Source organism: Sus scrofa, chromosome X (genome assembly GCF_000003025.6).
Source record: "Sus scrofa isolate TJ Tabasco breed Duroc chromosome X, Sscrofa11.1, whole genome shotgun sequence".
NCBI classification, from domain to species: domain Eukaryota; kingdom Metazoa; phylum Chordata; class Mammalia; order Artiodactyla; family Suidae; genus Sus; species Sus scrofa.
The window spans coordinates 62,408,778-62,420,478 of record NC_010461.5 but is presented as its reverse complement, the minus strand read 5'-3'; positions in this window follow the sequence as shown (position 1 = coordinate 62,420,478).

The following is an 11,701-nucleotide window of genomic DNA, read 5'->3' as shown; positions in this document are numbered from 1 at the left end:
GAAAATTACCGGCTAATATTACTGAAGAACATAGATGCAAAAATCATGAACAAAATACCAGTGAACTGAATCTGACAGTAAAAGGATCATACACCATGGTCAAGCAGGATTTATCCCAGAGATGCAAGGATTTTTCAGGATTTTCAAATCAATTAGTGTGATATACCATGTCAACAAGTTGAAGGCTAAAAAATACATGATCATCTCAATAGATTCAGAGAAAACTTTTGACAAAATTCAATGCTCATTTATGACAAAAACTCCAGAAAGCAGGCACAGAGGGAATCTGCCTCAGCTAATAAAGGCTATATATGACAAACCAGAGCTAACATCATACTCAACAGTAAACTGCTATCTGAAAGTATTTTCTCTAAGATCAGGAAATGTCAAAACTCACCACTTTTACTCAACAGTTTTGGAAATCCTAGCCCCATCAATCAGAGCAGAAAAAGAAATGAAAGGAATCCAAATTGGAAAAGAAGTAACACTGTCACTGTTTACAGATGACATGATACTATACATAGAAAATCCTAAAGAAAATACCAGAAAACTACCAGAGCTCATCAATGAATTTGTACATAAAATTAATACACAGAAATCTCTTGTGTTTTTATGAACTAACAACGGAAGATCAGAAATAGAAATTAAGGAAACAATCCCAGTAACTATTACATCAAAAAGAAAAAATATGTAGGAATATACCTACTTAAGAAGTCAAAAACTTATACTCTGAAAACTATAAGATGCTGATGAAAGAAGTCAAAGATGACACAAACAGATAGAAAGATATACCCATGTTCTTGGATTGGAAGAATCACTATTGTCAAAATGACTACCCAAGGCAATCTGCAGATTCAATGCAATCCCTATCAAGCTACTGATATCATTTTTCACAGAACTAGAGCAATTTTGAAAAAATTTGTATGGAAAAACAAAAGACCTCGACTAGAAAATGCAATCCTGAAAAAGAAAAGCAGAACTGGAAGAATCAGGCTCCCTGATTCAGACTACACTACAAAGCTACAGTAATGAAAACAATATTGATATGGCACACAAACGGACACATAAATCAATAGAACTAAATGGAGAGTCCAGAAATAAATTCACACGCTTATAGTCAATAAACCTATGACAAAAGAAGCAAGAATATACAATGGAGAAAATACAGTCTCTTTAGTAAGTGGTGCTGGAAAAACTGGAGAGCTACATGTGAAATAATGAAATTAAAACATCCTCTAATACCATACACAAAAATAAACTCAAAATGGATTAAAAGCATAAATTCTTTCAGCTTTTCACCATTGAGAATTATGTTAGCTGTGGGTTTGTAATATATGGGCTTTATTATGTTGAGGAAGGTCCCCTCTCTGGCCACTTTCTGGAGAGATTTGTCAAGATCCTAAATGTAAAACTCCTAGAGGAAAACATAGGCAGAACACTCTTTGACATAAATCACAGCAATATCTTTTTTTGACCCACCTCCTGGAGAAATGAAAATAAAAACAAAAAATAAACAAATGGGACTAATTAAACTTGAAGGCTTTTGCACAGCAAAAGAAACCTTAAACAAAATGAAAAGACAAGGGAGTTCCCATCATGGAACAGCAGAAACTAATCCAATTAGGAACCATGAGGTTGTGGGTTCAATCCCTGGCCTCGCTCAGTGAGTTAAGGGTCTGGCATTGTCGTGAGCTGTGGTGCAGGCTGGCAGCTGTAGCTCCAACTCAACCCCTCGCCTGGGAACCTCCATATGCCCTGAAAAGACAAAAAGACAAAAAAAAAATTAAAAGAATACCCACATAATGAGAGAAAACCTTTGCAAATGAAGTGACTGACTAGGAATTAATCTCTAAAATATACAAAGAGCTCACACAGTTCAATAGCGAGAAAACAAGCAACCCAATCAAAAAATGGGCAGAAGATATAAATTGACATTTCTCCAAATAAGACATGTGGATGGCTGAAAAGCACATGAAAAGATGTTCAACATCTAACTATTAGATAAATTCAAATCAAAACTACAAGGAGGAATCACCTCACACCTGTCAGAAAGGTCATCATCAAAAAGTCTATCAACAATGTAGAGGATGTGGAGAATAGGGAACCCTTCTACATTATTGGTGGGAATGTATATTTCAGCCTCTATGGAGAACAGCATGGATGTTCCTTTAAAAACTAATCATAGAGTTTCTGTATGATCCACCAACCCACTCCTGGGCATCTGTCTGGAGAATACTATAATTTGAAAAGGTAAATGCACTCCAATATATATTGCAGCGCTATTTACAATAGCCAAAACATGGAAGCAACATAATGTCCATCAACAGAGGACTAGATAAAGCAGATGTGGTACATATATATATGATGGAATATTATTCAGGGAGTTCCCATTGAGGCTCAGTGGTAACAAACTTGACTAGTATCCATGAAGATGCAGGTTTGACCCCAGGCCTCACTAAGTGGGTTAAGGATCCAGGGTTGCCATGAGCTATGGTGTAGGTCACAGACAACACCTAACCTGGGAACTTCTATATGCCATGGGTGCAGCCCTAAAATAACAAAAAAAAAAATTTAATAGAATATTATTCAGCCATAGGAAAGAATAAAATAATGCCATTTGCAGCAACACAGACGGACTTAGAGATTATCATACTAAGTGAAGTAATTCAGACAGATAAGGACAAATATATGATATCACTCATGCGGAATCTAAAATAAATTGTACAGGAGTTCCCGTCGTGGCGCAGTGGTTAACGAATCTGACTAGGAACCATGAGGTTGCAGGTTCGGTCCCTGCCCTTGCTCAGTGGGTTAACAATCTGGCGTTGCCGTGAGCTGTGGTGTAGGTTGCAGACGTGGCTCGGATCCCGCGTTGCTGTGGCTCTGGCGTAGGCCAGTGGCTACAGCTCCGATTAGACCCCTAGCCTGGGAACCTCCATATGCCGCGGGAGCGGCCCAAGAAATAGCAAAAAGCCAAAAAAAAAAAATAAATAAATAAAAAATAAAAAAATAAATAAAATAAAATAAATTGTACAAATGAACTCAATGGCAACAGACTCATAGGCTTAGAAAACAAACTTATGGTTATGAAAGCATAAAGGTGGGGCAAAGGGATAAATCAAGAGTTTGGGATTAACAGATACACACTACTATATATAAAATAGGCAATTAACAATGACCTCCTGTGTAGCACAGGAAACTACTCAATATTCTATAATAACTTATATGGAGAAAGAACTTGAAAAAGAATAGATATATGTGCATGTATAACCAAGTCAATTTGCTGTACACCTGAAACTAACATAACATTGTAAATCAACTCTAATTCAATATAAATTAAAAAATAATATTTTAAAAAGAAAATGAAAGCTACAGATTCAGGGAAAATATTTTAGAAGACATATCTGACAATGGAGTAATGTCAAGAGTATATAAAGGGCTCTCCAAAAAAAAAATATTTTTAATTCACTTAGGAAATGAGCAAAAGGAGTGAGCAGACACTTCACTGAAGAGGATATAGAGAATGTAACTAAGTACATTATGAGATATTCAATTCACTACCTATTAGGGAAATGCAAATTTAAATAATGAAATATCACTGTGCACCTATTAGAATGGATTTTTTTAAATAATAGACATTTATTTTCATACGGACCTGGACACTGAAAGACTGATCTCAATGTACAAGCATGATAGGTTTCTGATGAAGTAAGTTATGCTTCCTGGTTTGAAGGCAGCCACCATGTGCTCATATAACCTCATCATATATCACAGAAAAGGTGAGTAAGTGGTGTTTCTTCTCACAATGACACTAGTCCTGTTGGATCAGGATCCCATCATTATGACCACATTAACAGTAATTATCTCCTTATAGATCTATCTTCAAATATAGTCATATTAGAGGCCAGAACTTCGACATATGAATTGGGGGAGACACAATTCAGTCCTTAGCAATACTAAATATAATTTCAAATTCTCATTTGGGAATGTGTTTTTTTCTCTTAGTACCTCTTTTTTTAAAAATTTTATTGGAGTATAGTTGACTTACAATGTTGTGTTAATTTCAGGTGTAGAGCAAAAAGTCCTTGTTACTCATCCATTCCATATACAGTATTGTGTATATATCAATCTCAACCACCTGTTTTTTCCTACCCCCAATATTTCCACTTTGGTAACCATATGTTTGGTTTCAAAATCTTTGATTCTGTTTCTGTTTGGTGGATAAGTCATCTTATATCATTTTTATTAGATTTCACATATTGGTGATCTCATATGATATTGTCTTTGTCTGACTTACTTCACTTAGTATAATTTCTAGGTCTATCCATGTTGCTGCAAATAGCATTATTTCATTCTTTTTATGGTTGAGTAATATTCCATTGCATATATGTACCATATTTTCTTTATCCCAGAATGAATTTAAGTGACATCAAATGTCGGTGAGGATGCAGAGACAATCATTAATGCATTGCTTTTGGAAAGTGAAATGATGCAGCCACTCTGCAAAGCACTTTGGCATTTTCTTACTAACCTAAATATGCAACTGCCATAAATCAAACAACTGGATTCTTAAGCATTATTTCCAAGAAATAAAAATTTATATCCACCCAGAAACTTATGTAGAAGTGTTCATAGAAGCTTTGTTCCTAAGAACAGAAAACTGAAGACAACAATAATGTCCTCCAATAGGTGAATAATTAAACAAACTCTGTCATATCAATACCATGGAACACTGCACGGCAATACAAATGATTAAACTATTTATACAACAACTCAGAATGAAGTTCCATAAAACTATGCTGAATGATAAAAAAGACAATCTAAAAGGTTACATTCAGTATGATTCCACTTCTAACATTCTTAAAATGACAAAATTATCAAAATAGAGATTAATAGTTGCCTGGGATTGAAGGATAAACAAGAACAAACCAGATGTGGTTATACAAGTGAGGGCAATGTGAATCTTTGTTGTGATGGAAATGTTCTGTATCTGACTGTATCAATGTCAGTCTTCTGGTTGTGATATTATGCTATCGTATTTTCAAGAAGTTACCCATGGTTAATTGGGTTACTGATGGGTAACTGGGTAAAGAGTGAAGAGCATCTTTCTGTGTTATTCCTTACAACTGCATGTGAATCTGTGATTATCTCAACATAAAATTTTAATTTAAAAAAATTAGGAGTTCCCATCATGGCCCAGTGGTTAACGAATCCAACTAGGAACCATGAGGTTGTGGGTTCGATCCCTGGCCTCCTCAGTGGATTAAGGATCCGGCATTTCTATGAGCTGTGGTGTAGGTCGCAGACATGGCTCAGATCTGGCATTGCTGTTGCTGTGGCTGTGGTGTAGGCCGATAGTTGTAGCTCCAATTGGACCCCTAGCTTGGGAACCTCCATGTGCCACAGGTGCGACCCTAGAAAGACAAAAAAAAAATTTAGCACTAGGTTCTCCACCAACATGTGCTGCATGACTGACAAGGGGATACATTGGTTTGGCATCAGATAGCCTGTCCTCCTACCCTTCATGGCCACCCCTGTTTGTGACAGGCCCAGATGCCAGACCCTGCCTAGGTGCATAGTAGGGACATGTTGAGCAACATGAGGGGTAGGAGGACTCGCTATCTGAGGCCAATCCTAGCTCTACATCACTGCCATATCATTTCTTCTGGGTGGGATTCTGACTTTGAGGCATTCAGTTATAATCCCACAAATGGTAGCTTTACCTTGCTGGCTCTTCAGCCAAGCACATACATCATTTTTTTTAAGTTTTTTGAAAAATTTCTTTCTTGTGTGTGTGTATGTGTTTACCCTGACTTTTTTTTTTACCACCCCATGTGTGAAGGGCTGATTTTCAATAGATCACAACAAGGAAACTGCTTTGTAAATGACCCATAAGCAGGTTGCCTATAAATGGTTTATCACCATAAACATTTTTTAAATAAAAAGAAACCAAAAGAGAGAGAATATGTTTGATGTAATAGAAATAAATTGCTAAGTAAAAATAACAGATTGATAAACCATATGTATAATATAATCCCATTTTGATGAATATATTTATATATGCAAAAAATAAAAAGCAAAAAATGCTTTACGCATAATATTAAGAGTGTTAAATTAGGAGGATGAGAATAACATATGCACACTATTGTATAAAATAGATACTTAACAAGAACCTACTATATAACACAGGGAAATCTACTCAATAGTTTGTAATAACCTATATGGGAAAAAACTGTGTGTGTGTGTGTGTGTGTGTGTGTGTGTGTGTGTGTGTGTGTGTGTCTCTGTGTGTGTATTTGACCGATTCACATTGCTGTACACCTGAAACTAATACAACATTGTAAATCAACTATATTCCAATAATATTTTTTAAAGAGTGAGTTAATTCAGCATGGTGGGATCATAGATGAGTTTTTAATTGAATAATTTCATATAACTAAAATAGAATTAAGTCATTTCAGAAAAAAACAATTTTTATTTATTTGCACTGAAATGTTGGCAATTTCTCATATTCACTTTCCTTCAAGCCATTGGACCACAACAGAGACTTAAAAAAAAAGAAAAGAGATCTCCAAGAAGGGTTGAGTCCGTTTATTCTCTAATTTTCCTTAGGGAATACCCTGCTAGACTGACAAGTTTAGAGTTATTTTACTCATTTGGCAAATAAACCATGCCTACAAGAAGACATGCATGGTGTGTAAGAGAGATTTCAAGATTTCTGGCCCCTTTTCTTCTTTGTTTAAAATGTTCTTCTTACCAGCTTTCCTGAGTATGTGTAAGTACAATGTCTGACAAACACTTAAGTCTGAAAGGAGGCAATAGCTATGCAATGTGGTCTGCTTATTTATATATAATGCTACCAGCACTTCCTGCTTAAAACAGGAAGGAAAAGGACTGACAGTTATAAACCCCAAATTAGTAAAATAAGGAGGCCTATTTATCTTAGGAACAAAAATACAGATCCTTACAGCTATCATTTTGAGTGCTCCTGATGACTGCTTATTTGTTTGTTCATTTGCTTAAATGGCATTGGACTCAATACAGCCTGGAAATTGAAGTAGCCAACAGATTCAGTGCTTCATTTATAAATCAGTTGGAACTATTTCAGCAGAGAGAAGGTGCCAATAATATTTTTATGCAGAAGAGAAAGTTCGACATTACTAACAAGTGCATTTCACAACCAACACTAAGCTAATAAAAACTATAATCTCAGAATTCTATAATGCATTCCAATTTTCAAAGTTTTTTCACTGACCTTATTTGATCAACAGTAAGAAATTGAAAAACAATAGCTCCGGTCTATGTTAAGAGATGTGCCAGAAGTAATCAGTTTATGTGCCTGAACACCAGATAAACCTTTTCTCCTCATCCTATTAAGTGTGTTTTCCTTCTGTAAGGAAAATGTTCAACCAACAAATTAACTACACATTTGTTCAATCTAAAGTTTTGCCCACAGTTTTTCTCTGTGGGTGAGAAAAAAAGTTACAACTTCATGGAACCAAAGGCAATCTATAAACTGACAAAGTGAATTTCAGGTTGATCCATAAAAAATGTGTTCCAAATTAAAAAACAAACTATACCCTTTGTTCCATAACCATATCTATTCCACTTTTAGGAATCATACTTAGCCCTGTGAGATACATACCATCATTTGTGCTCTCTGAAGAACAGGAAAAAATCTTCAATTTTGTTATTTTTTTTAGTTAAGATCAAAGCCTCAATCAGGTAATCTAGGCACCAACTATCAAAGGGTAAGGGGCCTCTGGATAGAAAAGGAATTAACACGTTTATTAGGAGACAAATCAATATCAAGTAAAGCACTTCTGATAATCTGAAAGCAAAAGTAAAAGAAATTTCACCTAAACAAAGTGAATTGGAAAGGCTGTGGAAATATCATTTTTTTAAATTATGATTCTGTTTTATATTCAAATTTGTGCCCAATATTTCCTGAAGGCTCACTTGAACAAATCACCAAACCAGCAAACCAGAAGTCATTCTTTGGGATAGTGTCAAATTCCTGTCTGGTAAGTTTATAAATAACTCTGAGTGAGAAAAACCATGATGTGAATAAAAGTAAATCTATATGCATTGGAAATATAATTTGCACCAGGAACTATTGAACTTAAGCCTCATAACAATACTATGAGGTGGTGTAATTATTGGCCCCATTTTACAGACCAGGAATATAAGGATCTAAATATATCCAGGAGTTCCCGTTTTGGCAGCAGCAGAAACAAATCCAACTAGGAAACATGAGGTTGCAGGTTCGAGCCCTGGCCTCGCTCAGTGCATTAAGGATCCCGCATTGCTGTGAGCTGTGGTGTAGCTCACAGACCCGACTTGGATCCCACGTTGCTGTGGCTGTGGTGTAGGCCATTAGCTGTAGCTCCCATTTGACCCCTAGCCTGGGAACCTCCATATGCCTTGGGTGTAGCCCTATAAAGCAAAATAAACTAATTAATTAAACTAAATTAAAATAAAAAATAAATATATCAAAGATCACAACTAGTAAATTGTGGAATCAAGATTCAGCCCAGGTCTGTCCACCTCCAGAGTTTATATCATTAACCACTAGTGCATGTAACCTCTCACAATGTAGTTTCTTCCACTGCATTTTTTTACTCCTTCTATGGGAGAGGGTGCTAAAAGGAAAAAAGAAAAAGAGGAGTAATTGAAAGCATGCTTTATTTTCTTCAGAATGTTTGCCCAAGTCTACTTCTGCTTCTATTTTTTTAAAGTGAGGGTATCTTTTTAAAAGAGGTAAAGCTAGTTAAGGGCTAGGCCCCCAAATCAAGTGTTTAAGTCAATTTCCCTTCTTGGCTTAGAGAGTTGTTTGGTCCCTGTTGAGATAAAGGAAATATGCCAAATACAGCTTCTAGGCATGTCCCTGGGGGATTTCCTCTAATACTAGGAAATAACTAAGAGTTTGTTTATACAGCTATTTACAGTTCTCAAGCACTTTCACATGCATTAGCTCACTCTGATTCCCAGTAAAGTGACAGAGTGGTGACTATTAACCCTTTACCATTATTCATTACAAATGGGAAAAACTGAGGCTCAGAAAATTCAAGTGACTGGCTCCCTCCCAGGTCACACAAAGAGTGATGGAACCCTCATAAACCTAGGTCTTGAGCCTCCATTTTCAAGTCAAGTGAATGTTTTCTCACAGAGAGCTTCAGTGATTAAGACGGTTTTACAAATAACATTCCCTTAGTTCATACACACAGTAAACACATATAAATACAACTGCAGATGCTGTCACTGTGGCAAACTCAGCTCCAGATATAAAAGTGGGCCTTTGCAACTAGATCATCAATGGCAATAATTCCCTGTCCCTGGATCATAAATCTCTACAGGGTCCCAAATTATCTTAAAGTCACCCAAACTTCTCTATCAAGAAAATGTATTTATGAGAATTCGTGCAATATTCTAGGTGAGAAATAGCCCTGCGTTAGGAGTATGGAGACACAGATAATGAAATAATTTTATCTGAATATTACTTGAGTTTATAAAGCCCTTTCATGGTTCTCATTGTATTTGATTTTTAAATGCTGCAAAATAAGCAGAGCTGATATTATTACCATTTTTTCTAATAACCCTAACCCCCCCCCCATTCATAGTGGATAAGCTCTCTTACAAGAGTCAGTTATTGAGTCACTTCTTAGTGGATCTGAATTTAAAGATATCCAAAAAAGGATGCTCACTATGAACTACACTTAAAGGTATTTCAGGTTATGCTAACAAGTTTGGAGTGACAGTGGCTTGAGGAGCCTTGAAATTCTTAAGCACTCTTATAATTCTTAATATACTAGTCTCTATAGCAACATTTTCATTAAGAATTTATAGTACAGTAATTACTCAGAAATTTTTCTTTTATTTTTATTAGGAAAAAAACTAAACTTTAAATACTTTTAAGTGGTTGTAAAAATCCCTTCAATTAAGGGAAGTTCCACTGAAAGTCTTTGCCTAATTCCTCCATCACTGATCTTCTCTTGATGCAAAAGCTGAGGTGGGGCTAATGCAACTAGCCCCAGTTCCTAAGTTTGCAGGTTATTAGCATTTTCCCTGATCACATGTACCCAACAAACTCTCTCACCTCAATTGACAAAATGACCCATTGATCCAGCCCATTTTCCCACCCACGCCCCATCTATAGAGGGCTCAGAGGCAAACACTAAGTAGGAGGAAGTAAAGCTGGAGTTTATCATCATTACTAGAACTTCCATTTGTGTAACTTTTTTTTTTCCTTTTCACTGCACCTTTATGCATGTTCTCTCTTTTGGTCCTATCAAGGAAAAAGGCAAGAACTATTAGAAATCCATGCAAATGAACACCCTCATCCATGCTAACAAGTTGCCCTCTTCCTGAAACTTCAAAGCCCACGCATAAAGTTATACACACTCAGTATATCTCAATTATGCCCATATACCCACACTAACATAGAAATAAATACAAGGGAAGTAGAAATAAATTTACTTACTCTTGATTGGAAATCCAGAAACTTAGTTTCTGTTCCCAATTTTGGCACTTAATTATAAGACATTGTACCAAGATTGCTTTATATCCATGGGGGAGGCCCTGGGGCAGGAATAGGGAAAGTAATGAGAGCCATATTTCTATAGCTACACTGATATTTTTCATTGTCTCTGGTTTTCTATAGGCTGGAACTGAAAGGTAAGTAAAGATTATCCCAGCCTCTTTGAGTGTATATATGTGTGTAGAACTGGGATATGAGTATAGAAACATTATCTACCTTTCCGAAGTGCCATTAGTACTGACTGTGGAGCAATTTCAGTTCTGGAAGAAAAAAATGATTCCTCTTGATTTCGTGAAAAACAAATACATCTTCAGAAAGTGTCTTTCTCTATGGCCTTAGTTACTTCATCTGTAATATGAGATAGCTAGTCTAGATTTATTTGACAAAACAAATAAGGCAATGAGGTAACACCTAGGGTCACAATGATTAATCAGAACTATCACACCCTCAGGAACTCAGTTGTTTAAAAAGTCTAAACAAAATGGTTTTTCAAGGCCTTTCTAGCTCTATGAGTCCATGTAAGCTATGAATGCTGTATGACTGAAAATACTATAACTTTTTACCCAATTACTATTCCATTAAGACAGAGTCCCCATCCAACTACATTTTATTCATCTTCTCCCTCACCATTCCGTTCTTGGTCCTCTCTACTCCAGTAAGAAAATAAGAACTGAAAGAGTCTGGGGAAATGAGAAAGAGTGGAGAGATGACAGCAAAGAGATATCTGCCTGTCACTTTACCATTTCCTGAAATGATAGAAAATGTAAGGATAAGTATGGAATAAAGACAGAGAGAAATAAAAAGAAAGGATAGAGAGGTGAGGAAAGGAGATAAGGAATCTGCTGTCAATTATAGCAAATATGGCCTAAATTGATATAGCTGTACAAGGCAAAGACCTAATTGGAGATGGGTGGTGCACTGCCTTTCTTATCCCAGGAAGCAGAGGAACAGCTAAGGAAGGAAACAAAAGTGGGAATACACAGAGAAACTGCAGGGAATCCCCTCTCTGCCACCGCTATTGTGATGTCATCTTGAAACTCAAATATTTGGCCACTTTCTTTTTAATTCCTTACCTGAGTGTGTACTACCCATCAACCGTAACTCCAAATGGCTGTAACAGTCCAGACTGGAGGAGAAGTGATAACTCACCCTCTGTCTCCCTTA